General features: G+C 43.0%; 1 protein-coding gene across 2 annotated transcripts in view; it reads left to right on the top strand.

Moving 5' to 3' along the window:
- LOC135401734 (synaptotagmin-5-like) overlaps positions 1-12,158 on the top strand; it is a 188,761-nt gene that overhangs the window by 101,062 nt on the left and 75,541 nt on the right. For both annotated transcript variants that reach the window (XM_064634289.1, XM_064634290.1), the window contains exon 2: positions 200-255. The gene's annotated coding sequence lies outside the window, so the exon portion shown is untranslated. The remainder of the gene's footprint in view (positions 1-199; positions 256-12,158) is intronic.

The raw sequence follows: 12,158 nt of genomic DNA on the forward strand, positions 1-12,158 counted from the left end.
CGACCTCCCTGAATATTTTTGCATTGTAATGTCTACAGTGTCTGCAGAAACGCATCCAATGAAATATCCGATTTATTCTGACGCGTTATACAAAATGTACAGAAACTGTTCAAATTTTCAAACTGGTATAATTTAAATTAATATAATTAATATATTCCGCTTTCGGATACTATTTTCTTAATAACCGGCTATTTTACAGGTGCTGAGAACGGGGATCACATTGTCAGTCATCGAAAACTCTACCGTTCCATAAAAGTGAGTATTGTACCACATTTATGGTTGAAGCTTGGAGTACCTTCAACGAAAGCCTTGATGTATTCACAGATTGCTCGCTTCCAATTAAGCGGATTAATCGTAGGAATCATTAAGAACGCGTAATGGGCTTAATGAAGTTCCTCTGTACCCCGTGCTCCGCTCAAATGTGATATTGCTCTCTTGTGCAACAATCTGGGCGCTTTCTCATGACAGGAGGTGTAACGTATAATAAAAGAGACAGAGACATGCGCAACCGAATCTTGGGAAAAAACTTGCAAAAAATTAATGTTATGAATTGGTTTTCAATGACATTTTGTACGAAGTTTTGTACGAAGTCGTACGAAGCTTTGTACAACGACGTTTTGTGCGAAGAGTAGTAGTTAGAAGAAGAACAGGCTCGATCTGTTCGAAACATCAACGGCTCTCGTCCTGAGACACTTCCCTGAAAATGTCCTTACCGGTTCACTTGATTTTCTACCCTTCTACAAAAAAGTTGCCCTTTCCGCGGAAGCTCCACACTCAACAGGACTTACTGTCGAGAGGACACTAGATCATCATCTTGAAACTTTCTTTTTCACCGACCTTATTAGCCCGCATAAATTGATTTCTTAGGAGCGTGCTTCCAGTCCCCTGCAGTTCTTCTAATACAGAAATGGAATCCAACTCTTAGATTTCCGCTGAACCTCGCAGCTTAATTGCGTAGCAGTTTACCCAGATAATTCATTCCCCGCGAGGTGTCTATAGAACAGAGTCCTATAATGGAACTCTGTCCTAGAAGTTTTTGTTCATGTTGCATAACAGAATTGTGCCATAAAATATGAACAAAAACTTCCCCGGTTTCTGAGCTTAATAAATCGTCGTGACGGGCAGCAGACGGAAGACCTGTTCATCTACTATAACGTCTCCTGGAAAATCTTTTTCGTGGCATTAATACGAGAAACTTGACCAGCTAGTAAAAAATCATTTTGGAAAGACTGGCGCAAAATAAAAAAAATTAATAGAAAAGACAATTTCTTTTTCCAATCCAATCCAATCAATAAAAAAGACAAAAAACACAGCGAGGTATGTGGACGAGACAAAGCGCTTTTTCATAGCAGATGACGTCCTTCGTGTCTCGCGCTTATGATGCTTCTTTGAAGCGCAATAAAGTGGCAGACCGCGGTTCCTGGAAGTTTTCAGTCATAGTGTGCTGTCCTGAATATCTTATAAAGACGCTTACGATAGCTTTTTCCTTTTGTTTCTTTTTTTCTTTTTTTTTTTTGCAGAAAGTAATTTGAAAGGTACAGCAGCAACACTTTATTTTGTTGGTTGCGGGAGTGTTGTTTCCTAGCTACGTACGATAGATACTTCATTGCTGAAGATAATTTGAAAGCGTAACGATGGACCTGACATTGATGACGGAAAGCAGTGGTTCCTCGCTTTAAATAACTATATACGTAAGTTACATCTGACGGTCTGAGTAAATTTAAAGCATCCTAGATACGGATCTTTAACATCCGATGACATCGCATGAACTTCAGAACCATGGAACACATTCATCTTTAAAACATTTCAGAGTTTTTCAACGACAAAGTGCTGGGCAAGGACAAAACTGAAAATGATTTCTCAATAAACGTAGATACATGTTCCTGCAAAGTGTTATTTGCGTTTAGAACAATCGTAAGTCATCCCCATATCACCGTCATCATGTATTTCTCTCTCTCTAGAACAATCCTGAGCGGCATGCCTAGCCTACGGAACTTTGACGAAAAAAAGCTCGAGCTCGCTTCGCGAATTCTCTTACTTAGTCTGAGCATTTCATTCTCCTCAAGAATGTTTAAAACGCGCTGTTGCAAGGCCCGGATATTTCCTTTGAAGTGAACCAACAACTTGTCTACAGCATCAGCGCTGAGTTAAGTTTCACTGAAGAATTTCCTGTAGCGAGAAAATTAAGATTCCCGGATGTGATATTGTGCACGGGGGGGAGGGGGAGGAGGGGTGGCTTATGTTGGGAGTATGGGAGTAACTGAACGCAAAGCCTATATTCTCCCCGTTAACGGTTGTCACTCAAAGCTAGTAAAGAGTGGTTTGGTATGTTCAGTATTAAAAAGCGCTCTTGTGAAATCATGTTCGCATCTTGCTTTTATTGCTCTAACCAGGCAAGGTCAAAGACTCGCAGATGCTGGTGACAACCGCGGTTTAATTGAACGCACACTTCTCGACTTGTTCATGGAGCGGCTAAATTTGTGTCGTCGCGCGATAAGAAATGTGTTGTGTTCCCATATTTTCATAAAGTATCTCATCATCGGAAACCCACCTCTCGAACTTATGATGTACATCTTCTCTCGCGAAATCGTTTCGTCTTGTTCGTCTCACCGCCTGTTCAAAGTCCGATTCAGAGTGTGGGTTTAATTACACGTAATTAAATTTTCTCCGGCATGTGCTAAGAATGTAGTTTATTGTATTCCCTTGGCCTGTGGGTTTGTCTATATCGGCCAAATGTCGCAGTGCCGGTTCCGTGACACTCATTCGAACGCTGTTTCATCGAACGCCATTTTGTCGAAAGATGAATGTTACATCGAACGCTGATTCATCGAACGCAGTTTCATCGAATCGGTAACCGCCGTTTCATCCAATCGCTTCTTCTTGCGGCAACGTGTGAAATACGTAAAAGTCTCTCCTGACCTAACCTTGGTCAGTCTCGACGATCCCCTTCGATGAAATAGCGTTCGATGAAACGGCGTCGACAAAACGGCGTTCGTCGAAAAGTGTTCGATAAAACGGCGCCGATGAAATGGCGTTCGATAAAATGGACTTTTCTCTCTCTCTTTTTTTTAAGGATGCGGGCCGAGTCGAAAAACGGCAGCCGGTGACAACCTCTAAGCAATGCGTACAAAACGAGAGCGAACGGGACAAAAGGACAAGCACTTGTCCTGTGCTTGTCCTGTTCGCGTCTGTTTTCTGTTACAGTCATTCCTTGCGCAAATATTCGTCACCACTTGTCTAAATTTCCACTGTTGTGGATTCAGTATTTAAAACGTTTCTGTTTGCCACACACAAATGGACAACTGCTTTGACACTTACTTTATTCAAATAGCGGCAAGGGACCTTTATGATCAGTAGAGTATGTCGGGAAGCCGAGGCACTGCAACTCTATGGGAATGTTCTTGCCAATGACTAGGTCAACGCATGTACCGTGGCGAGTGGTGGGGCGTTCAGCAGCACGGGCGCGTTGCGCTTTCAATTATCGCTCTTCAGACAGCGTGAGCATTTTGCTTGGCCGCCCCATTGGGAGAAGTTTGGTACAATGGAGACAAGTGCACAGGTACGGTTTATTTCCCTCTTCCTGTGTTGCCGATGATTACCGCCAGAGGGGTGGCATCCACTGTATTGCTCCATAGACGAAAGCGTGCTGGGCGAACGCAATGTATCCTGGACAGGTCCTGATCGCACGTCACAGCAAACGTCAACGCACACGTGACCTTAAAGATGGCCGCGTCCATGATCGGCGGCCAAACTGTTTTTAAACAACACGTTTGTTGCTTCTGTGTCTCGTTTTGGATGTCTTTCGACCACAGTAATTATTTTTACCCGATAATCTCGCAGTAAAACGCGCATTTTTGTACATAAGACCTCGTATTGTTGACGACTTCCAAAGATGTGATGACGACGACGCGTTAAGACACACTGAGCAAATGCGATGTACTTAAACTAAGGAGAAATGGTCTACTATGTTGCGGAAGAAGCTCCGCATAGTTTACGCTGGTAAAATACGTTCATCTCTTGGCTGTATGCCGACGGGAATGTGACGGTAAGCGGTATAACGACATGTAAACAAGGTCACATGACCCCAAAATGACATTGTCTATGACGTGTGACCAGGAAAAGGTGACGGTTTTACAAAAAGCACCCGCTTGAGGGTAGTTTAAAAATGGCGGATTTATGTCACCCCTGTGATTACCGCGCCGGCCAATGGCGGTGCTGCAGGTGTTGTGATGTCACATGTGTGTGATGTCATTGGTGGTGTCCACTTTATCACGTGATGTCATGGCGCGGTGACGTCATTTAGTTTCTGCTACGCTCACCATAACCACCGTCAACGCCGGAAGACCTACCTGATGCAGCTGTCGCTCTAATATTTTCACAAGAATGGGCTATACCTCTTTAAAGAAAAGTTTACACTGCGTAAAGAGAGGCTTTATACACCACGCACTGGAAAGAAGCATGCCGGAGAAAGCAATGACGAGGCCTTCTTTTCCACGCGAGTTTCTTCTTCGCTGTGGCGGCACGCCAAGCGTTTTCAACGTGCTCTCAGCCTATGGAAATGTAAATGCAAATATGAGGGAACGCGGGTGCGACAAAACAATATAGAGAGAATAAAGCAGAAATGCCAGACAGAGGGTTTTTCCTCTTTCGTCTTCCGCTGTTTTCTCTTTCTTCTTTTCTTCTTTGCAGCAGCTTTGCAATTCTCGTGCAGTTTAACTTTATCGACGTGAAGTCAGACGAGCCACGAAAGTTTCTAAAGAACTGTGGGAACCCTTTCGTATGTCATCGATCATTTCGTCATCCAAGACGTCATTGATCATAGAAGACGTCAAAATCAATGTTCCTTGCCAGACAAACATGTTATCTTCTTATCAGAAGAATATAATCTTTTATTTTCGGGCTTTCTTGTCTCGTACAGTGGACGGAAAGACGATTTGTGGCATTTTTAGCGTCAGCGTTATTCCACGTTCTTGGTTTTATTTTCATTGTATTTTTATTTTTTTCGATGGCGGATGCCACGGTTCAATTATACTATAACAAACTGTCACGTTAAAAAAAATCTAGGGTAGAAACTTAGCGTTACGTAAAATTGTGACTTATAACTTCAGTTGAAAGTCCATTGAAAGTCATGTACGCTACCTTCAAAGTTGCATGGCGTGAAGTTTCGAACAACGTAGCAATGAGGCAATTAAACATAGGAGGACAAACACAACACGATCCTCAGACGCGCTGCAATTAGAGGGTGTGCGTTGGAATCCTACTGCCCCTGGTACCTTTTCCTCAACTGCCACCAAACCAAACAACCCCCGCCGGCATTCAAACACCTGGCCTCCGCAGGCATGCAACTCTCTGAGAACGCCTGCTTGTCGGATTGCGGAAATGATTGCTTTGATAAACAAAAGGCGCTTATGAAGCATATACACTATTGTATGAATATTGTGTTTCCTTAAAGTTGACAGTCTCTACGCGAAGAAATTGTCGTGCTGTAGTGAAACCTGGTGTAACCACAAGGGTATTCCTTTTAAATATCCAGGACATTTGAAAAGATGATAATAATTCGGGGCTTTACGTCGCGAGACAACTGACATTTAAAAAGAACGTACGTGACAGCGTGGTGCATACACTGCATCCATTGAAGCACATAGTGACGAGACGACAAATATTGAGGGAGCTCAACATCCAGAACCCCCCTCTAGATTCAGTAATGGAAATAAACTTTGAGCCTGAATTGAAGAAACATTCGTCCATAAAAGCACTTAGGCTATACTTTGCAGCAGAAGCGTGCCAAATGCGGCCCTTATAAAATGATATACGGCTCACGAAGTAGCTCAGTCAAGCCACGAAGTTTCGACTCCAAAATTCGCGAAACTTAGTGAATGCGAATGTGCGAATTTACTTTGATAGACACTCGCGAAACGGATCTGTCAGACTGATCTTTTAGATCTCTTCCTACGAATGCGTGAATGAACTAACGGATTGCACACACTTCACTGTTTGACGTGTTTAACGTATCGTTTAACGTTGAGCATACAGGGTGTGTGTGTGTTTTTTTAATCAGTTACTTTTTTTTAGCTATAAGAGCAGCAGTATTGCCATTTTTGTGGACGGTATACGCGTCCAGACGGATGTCCTGTGGGAAAGAGCATGTAACTACTGGACGACTAATTACATAAAATTCATTAAATGACTTTTTAATTAGATGTTTTCGCGAAAACGCGAGACAGCAGAATTGGTGGTGACCATTATTTGAATCCGCCCTCTTTCTCATCCCCTGAAATGAGTACGTACTTTGAGAGATAAATAGCAAAACGTTTGTATGCAAATGAGGCAAAACCAGAACTGCGCACTCCCCGAGCGCAGAAACGACATCGCTTCGGCGTATCAAGGCCGGAAAACGGTCTACCAGGCCGACGGATCAGCGTTTATTCCTGTCAGCTCGATCGCCCTTTCCATCTTTTTTGCGCTCGAGAAGTGCGTAGTTCTGGTTTCGCCTCATTTGCATACAAACGTTTTGCTATTTATCTCTCAAAGTACGTACTCATTTCAGGAGGTGAGAAAGAGGGCGGATTCAAAAGAATGGTCATCTACAATCCTGTTGTCTCGCATTTTTCCGAAAACATCTAATTAGAATTAATTTATTTATTTTAGTCGTCCACTAGTATTTCCCACAGAACGTCCGCCTGGCCGCGTAACATGCCCGCAAAAATGGCATCAGTGCTGCTGTTACAGCATTTTTTTTTTAAATACCTGTAACTGATAAAAAAAGACGTGCATGTTAACGAAAGTTTAACATACCTGTGAGGCAGCTGAGACATCATCGCATATTGAAAGTATTCAATTTTTCGCACACTCAGTGTCCTACTAAACACCCAAAAACTACACATGATCACGCAGAAGCTCTTTACCCGTTCTCTCATTTGATCACAAAGTGAACCTACACTGTTGAGCCCCTACATCATTAGTCCCTTGCAATGTAACATTTCGCCTAGGGATCCCAAATAACGGGAAAGGCTGTCAACACGCACGTCGCGTCGGACGGTGGAGTATGCAAATCCTGTTCCTGCGGCTATAGGTTTCAAGAAAAGTCATGCACCACTTCCCAAACTTACGCGTCTGGAGACGATGAATAATTCATTAGACGATTACCTAGAGGTCGCTTTTTAGCGGAGGCTAATCGAATTGAGCCTGAAAGATACCGAGAAGCTCTTAAGGGACGCTTCCAATAATTGTTATTAGTGAGGTAATTACGTAATTGAAAAGTTTCGCTAGCAATTCAGCCCTTGTAACAAATTTATTCGTCCGTTCACACAATGAGCACACTGGAGACGTATTTCAATTACAGAAACGTGACTTAATGAAAAGATAACAGCAGTCTGGGCTCGAACCCATACGCTACGATTTCTGGTCACAGATGCTACCAATGAACCATAGGTTCAATTAGGCAATAGGAAAATTCACTCATGATGATCCTTACGAACATCATTGAGAATGATACGATGGGCTGCGATATGATGTCGTGTCGAAGTTGATATTAAATGACGGGTTTATGATGGTGATATGGTATATATGAGCTGTGATTACGGCCCACCAAGTTGTGATATTGAATGAATTTCCAGAACAGTGTCGACCTGAGTATTGTACCGTTTTACACTATGTCAATACATAGACAACGTATGCTAAAAGAGCGCAAGTATATTGCGCTTCTATAGTGTCCACCATCCGGTGTATTACATGAAGTACTAATTCACTGTTTTCCCCACCTTTTTTAGAACAGACATCGCAACACTTAAACAAAAGCGCCTCCCAAAAGTTCAACCAGCTTTGGAAATAGAGTCAACGAAGAGAAAACAAAATGGCCACCTCCTTTCACCAACAAAGCGACGTCTCAGGAGCTTCCTTCAAGGGTCTCCTACTTTTTTTTTCCTCCTTTTTTTATGCATATACCGCTCCAACACACTTGAATACAAAATGATGAGAATTGGAGAAATCAAATTCGTTCCCGCGTTTTTCGAGGGCGCGCGGCTTTCGTGGAAGTTCACTTCTAAAGGGCGTTCGCAGGAAACCAGGTTCCATCGCCAGAGCTTGACACGCGCACTGCGTCAGAATCTTTCTTTCTAGACTGAGCAAGCAACGTGCCATGAGCTTCCGCTGTTGAATGAGACTTATTGGTCCTTCTGCGGGTTTTCAACCACTCTTGAGATTGGGCGAATTGGATTGCTTGTGGCGCCGCCTTGTGTTGTACCTTGAGACGTCCTCACATAGTCAACCGAAGTAGGAGGATTTTATTTTCATTCAGGGCTCAAGGATGCTGGACGGAGTGGCGGATATACTGACGCAACAACGCAACCGAAATTTATTTAACGACAACAGTCGATTCACCGTTTATTAGGCTGATATATTTTCTTTCAAACTGCGCCGTAAAACATCAATCCTCATCTTATATGTACCTGTCACTGGAAGAAAACGGGTCTCCCAACAATGGGTAGCGGAAGCCGCCATCTTGATTTTTCGGCCTTGTGTCTGTTGTCGCTTTATTCTCCTTTTTGCGCTAGAATTTGTTATCCACGTACTTTTGCCTGTTTGGACAACTTTTCCTTCCTTTTCTTGACAACTTTTAAGTAGGCGTCCTCCTCAGTATTCTGGTGCTACCCATATTCCAGTTCATAGAGTAATTCTCTGTAGGAGTAGGAGTAGCAGTAACAAGAGTGACTTCTCGTTAATTCGCTTCCAGTTTGACGGCATTTTAACGACACAACTGCGTGAAAGTCAGAATGAGATGGTGTTGTTGTTGTTGTTTTTTTGTACACCGCGAAGCAACAGTTGCTATGAGCGTTGTACAAAAGTGGGCTGATGGAGAGAGCACAGTAAGGGAGAGTCAGGTGCGTCTGCATGCGCATTGGGACGACGTCAGGCTTCGTGTGGTTATATTCAACATCTCGTGAGGTACTGGAAAATAAAAGAAAAAGTACGCAGCTACCTACCGCATAGTATTTCCACAAGAAAAGCGTCTTCTGACCCTTTTCTTCATTCCGTGCGCTAAGGTACGCCTCAAGGTATGCATAAACGATACGCATGTTCCAAACGCATGACCTTCCCTCCCTTTCTTTTTAAAATAAACATATCCCCCCCACCCCCACCCAAACGCACGAACCTTCTCTCCCAGAGAAGTAGACACGTGTGAAATAACTTAATAAACAAGAAGTGGGCGGCGCATTCCTTGTGGGTGATAAAGTACTTGTGGGCGAACGCAATCCTCTTATGCCTTTTGGAGGATTTCTGAGTACACTATAGACCGAAACATATTTTTACTAAGCCACGTCCTTATTCCATCCATTGCGTAATTCTCTGTCTAGACAGCTGTGCAATTTTGTCAGGGGATAACTGTTACCATGCACTTGCTGTGTTCCATCAGTTCGTTTTCTTTCTCTCTGTGTGTTGGATTCGTGGCAGCGCAATAATTTAGTAGATTCGATGCGCATTTCGATGAGGATGACCGGTTGAAATTTTCTGCATGATCCGTCTTATTAGGGAGACGAGATATGTGCGCTCACGCATTTAATTTTTCATACTGAAAACTATAACTGGGTTTGCTTGACCTCTCTATTCGCTGGTTTTCTCGAACCGTTTTATTTGAATGTAATTTAAAAGAGATACTCATGTCCGCCTTGAAAGTACCACGCGCTTCCATCGACTGAAGGCTTCGTTGTATATTCAGTCAAAACCTGTCCGAACTACATGTGCGTCTCCTCGTCCGTTTATAAATTCACATACTAATTGTGAACACATTTTTTGCTACAAGAAATATCCCAACTACGCGGTTGCAGTTTTCATAAATTGCAGTCATCTCTGAATGCGGCACTGGGTGTTATCCATATCACCCTCTTACGACTTTTGGGTGTTTTTCTTTTTCTTTAATGCGTTAATCGTTCCCATTCGCATGCAATAGTTAGTTACACGCTGTAGTTACAATTACAAGTTACTTCCATGGAGAAAGAGTTTGTTACTGCAAAAAAATTAACTAGTTACGGTTACAAGTTACTCTCACACAAAACGAGTTCGTTACTGTAAAAAAGTAACTAGTTAAAGTTACAAGTTGCTCTTAACTCAGTTACTACCTGCGGCCAGTTACTCGTAAAATCAACACTGCCACATACCGCATATTCATTCTCAGGATGCAATCTTTTCAGAACGTATGAAAAGGATGGCCGAAAGAGGAACATAAACGTTCATCTTTATTCTTTAAGCATTTCACGTGCGTACACTCAATACTAGTAAAAGAAAAGGTGCTTTTGTGAGGAGCCATTGTAAGTCGCAAGAGAGAGATGGATATGCTCGGGAAACGTTCTGTCGTCCACAGGCGTTTCCGTAGCATTCTTTCTCGTGAATAGGACGGACTCTATAAAGAAGGCGCTTCACTACGGTGCTGCATCTCCCTGCAGCTTCAGCAAGACGCCTATATAGACGCCCCTTTCAAACTGCGAATGCGGGATGGAGTTTGCGGCCGTTTTGTATTCATCGGCAAATCGTCCCCCAAAACAACCAATAACATACCTATAAAGAGTTCTCTTTCACGTCTTTTTCACGCCAAGTACGTCACAAGGTACGACAGTGAACCGGAAATAAAAACCGTGATAACGCCGCACCATAACAGATCGGTCGACGGTAAATTATGTCTTTATTTTCATTCTTTACTGGATGTCGAAAAACAGCCATGTCCACCGCTACATCATGCGCCAGTGTCGTGGGTGTTGCAAGGTATATCTAAACTGGTAGCGAAAACAAGCAAAAATCAGACCCATCGGCAAGGCTACCAGCAAGAAGCGCGAGCGATCCTGGGGTACGATCGTAAACAGAAAAACTTCACAACATGGGCATGGCTTGTGTGTGTACTAATAGGTTATTCATAATTTCAATGTAGAAAAAACTTTCTGTTGCCCCACTCGTGCACATATACAAAATCATCTATCGCCCGAGTACATTTCCGTGTCCTGCTCCCTTTGCGCATGTGTCACAGTGGGTGTGTTTATCCGTGCCGTGTGTCCGTGCATCGTAATACGGAATTCGTACACTTTTTGGGTTAAACAGGAAGCGACGTTCACATCTCGGAGCTGTAGACCAAGAATTACACGTGTGAACATATAAATACAATGCATCCCCTGTTGCTGGCACCGCGAAAAAAAACTTTGTCATGAGACAAGCGGCCATGATAGCGTGAGTGTTAGCAGGAATCAGCAGTGCACCAACGATGTTGTGTTTTGTTTCAATGTACCTATGATGGCCACTCATTGAATAAATGCAAACGTCTAATCACTACGTGTATACGTGCAGCTCTAAGTGAGAAATGGACCTTAAGTGAACCTTCCTAATTTCTGTGTGGTCATCACGATGCCCTTCAGTTTGGAGTTGTCTAAATCTGTGATAACTGTATGTATTTCGAATTGATATGTTTAATTAAACCTGGTATGATTTATTTTTTTTGTATTCTCGTCTGGTGTTGTTGCCTGGGTGAGGAAAAGGGAGTACAACGGAAACAAAGTGCGCGAATGTAAACGTGCCATGGCTAATTATGCACTACTTATTATTCATAGTACTGACATCATCTCTGACGTCATTTATTTACAATTGTAGTAGTCCGCGCAACGGATGGATGGCGTTGACCGTCTCTATCATGGCGTCATTCTGAAGACACAGGGGCCTATGGGAGTTGCGCTACCTGGAGTTGTTCATTAACCAGTACAGCTGTACCGAGAAGCTCTTTCCTCTGATCAAGTACCAAGCAAGAAGTATTATGAAGTATTATTTGCAGTTTTATACACCACCTTGAAAAGATTAACGCGGCACAATACTCTACTTTTCTTTTGTCTTAGCTGTATTCTTATGTAGCTGGCGTACTTGGTCGTGAACTCCCCGGAACTTTGCTCAAAAACTTTCTGCGCCAGTTTCAGTGCGTCGCTATTCGCTTCCCTATGGGCTGCCATTGCAGCTTTTTGCACTGGGTCTCCCACATTGTATTGTGTCGTCATACAATTGATGTGAACAAAAGCGTTCATTCATTCATAGGCTAACCTTCCGTCTCGGTGCTGTCTCTCTGGTCCTGTGCGCTAGACTGCATTTGTTTCCAGAATTGCGAAATGCGTAAGTGCTCCTAGTTGAGAACT

Source organism: Ornithodoros turicata, chromosome 7 (assembly GCF_037126465.1).
Source record: "Ornithodoros turicata isolate Travis chromosome 7, ASM3712646v1, whole genome shotgun sequence".
Classification (NCBI taxonomy): Eukaryota; Metazoa; Arthropoda; class Arachnida; order Ixodida; family Argasidae; genus Ornithodoros; species Ornithodoros turicata.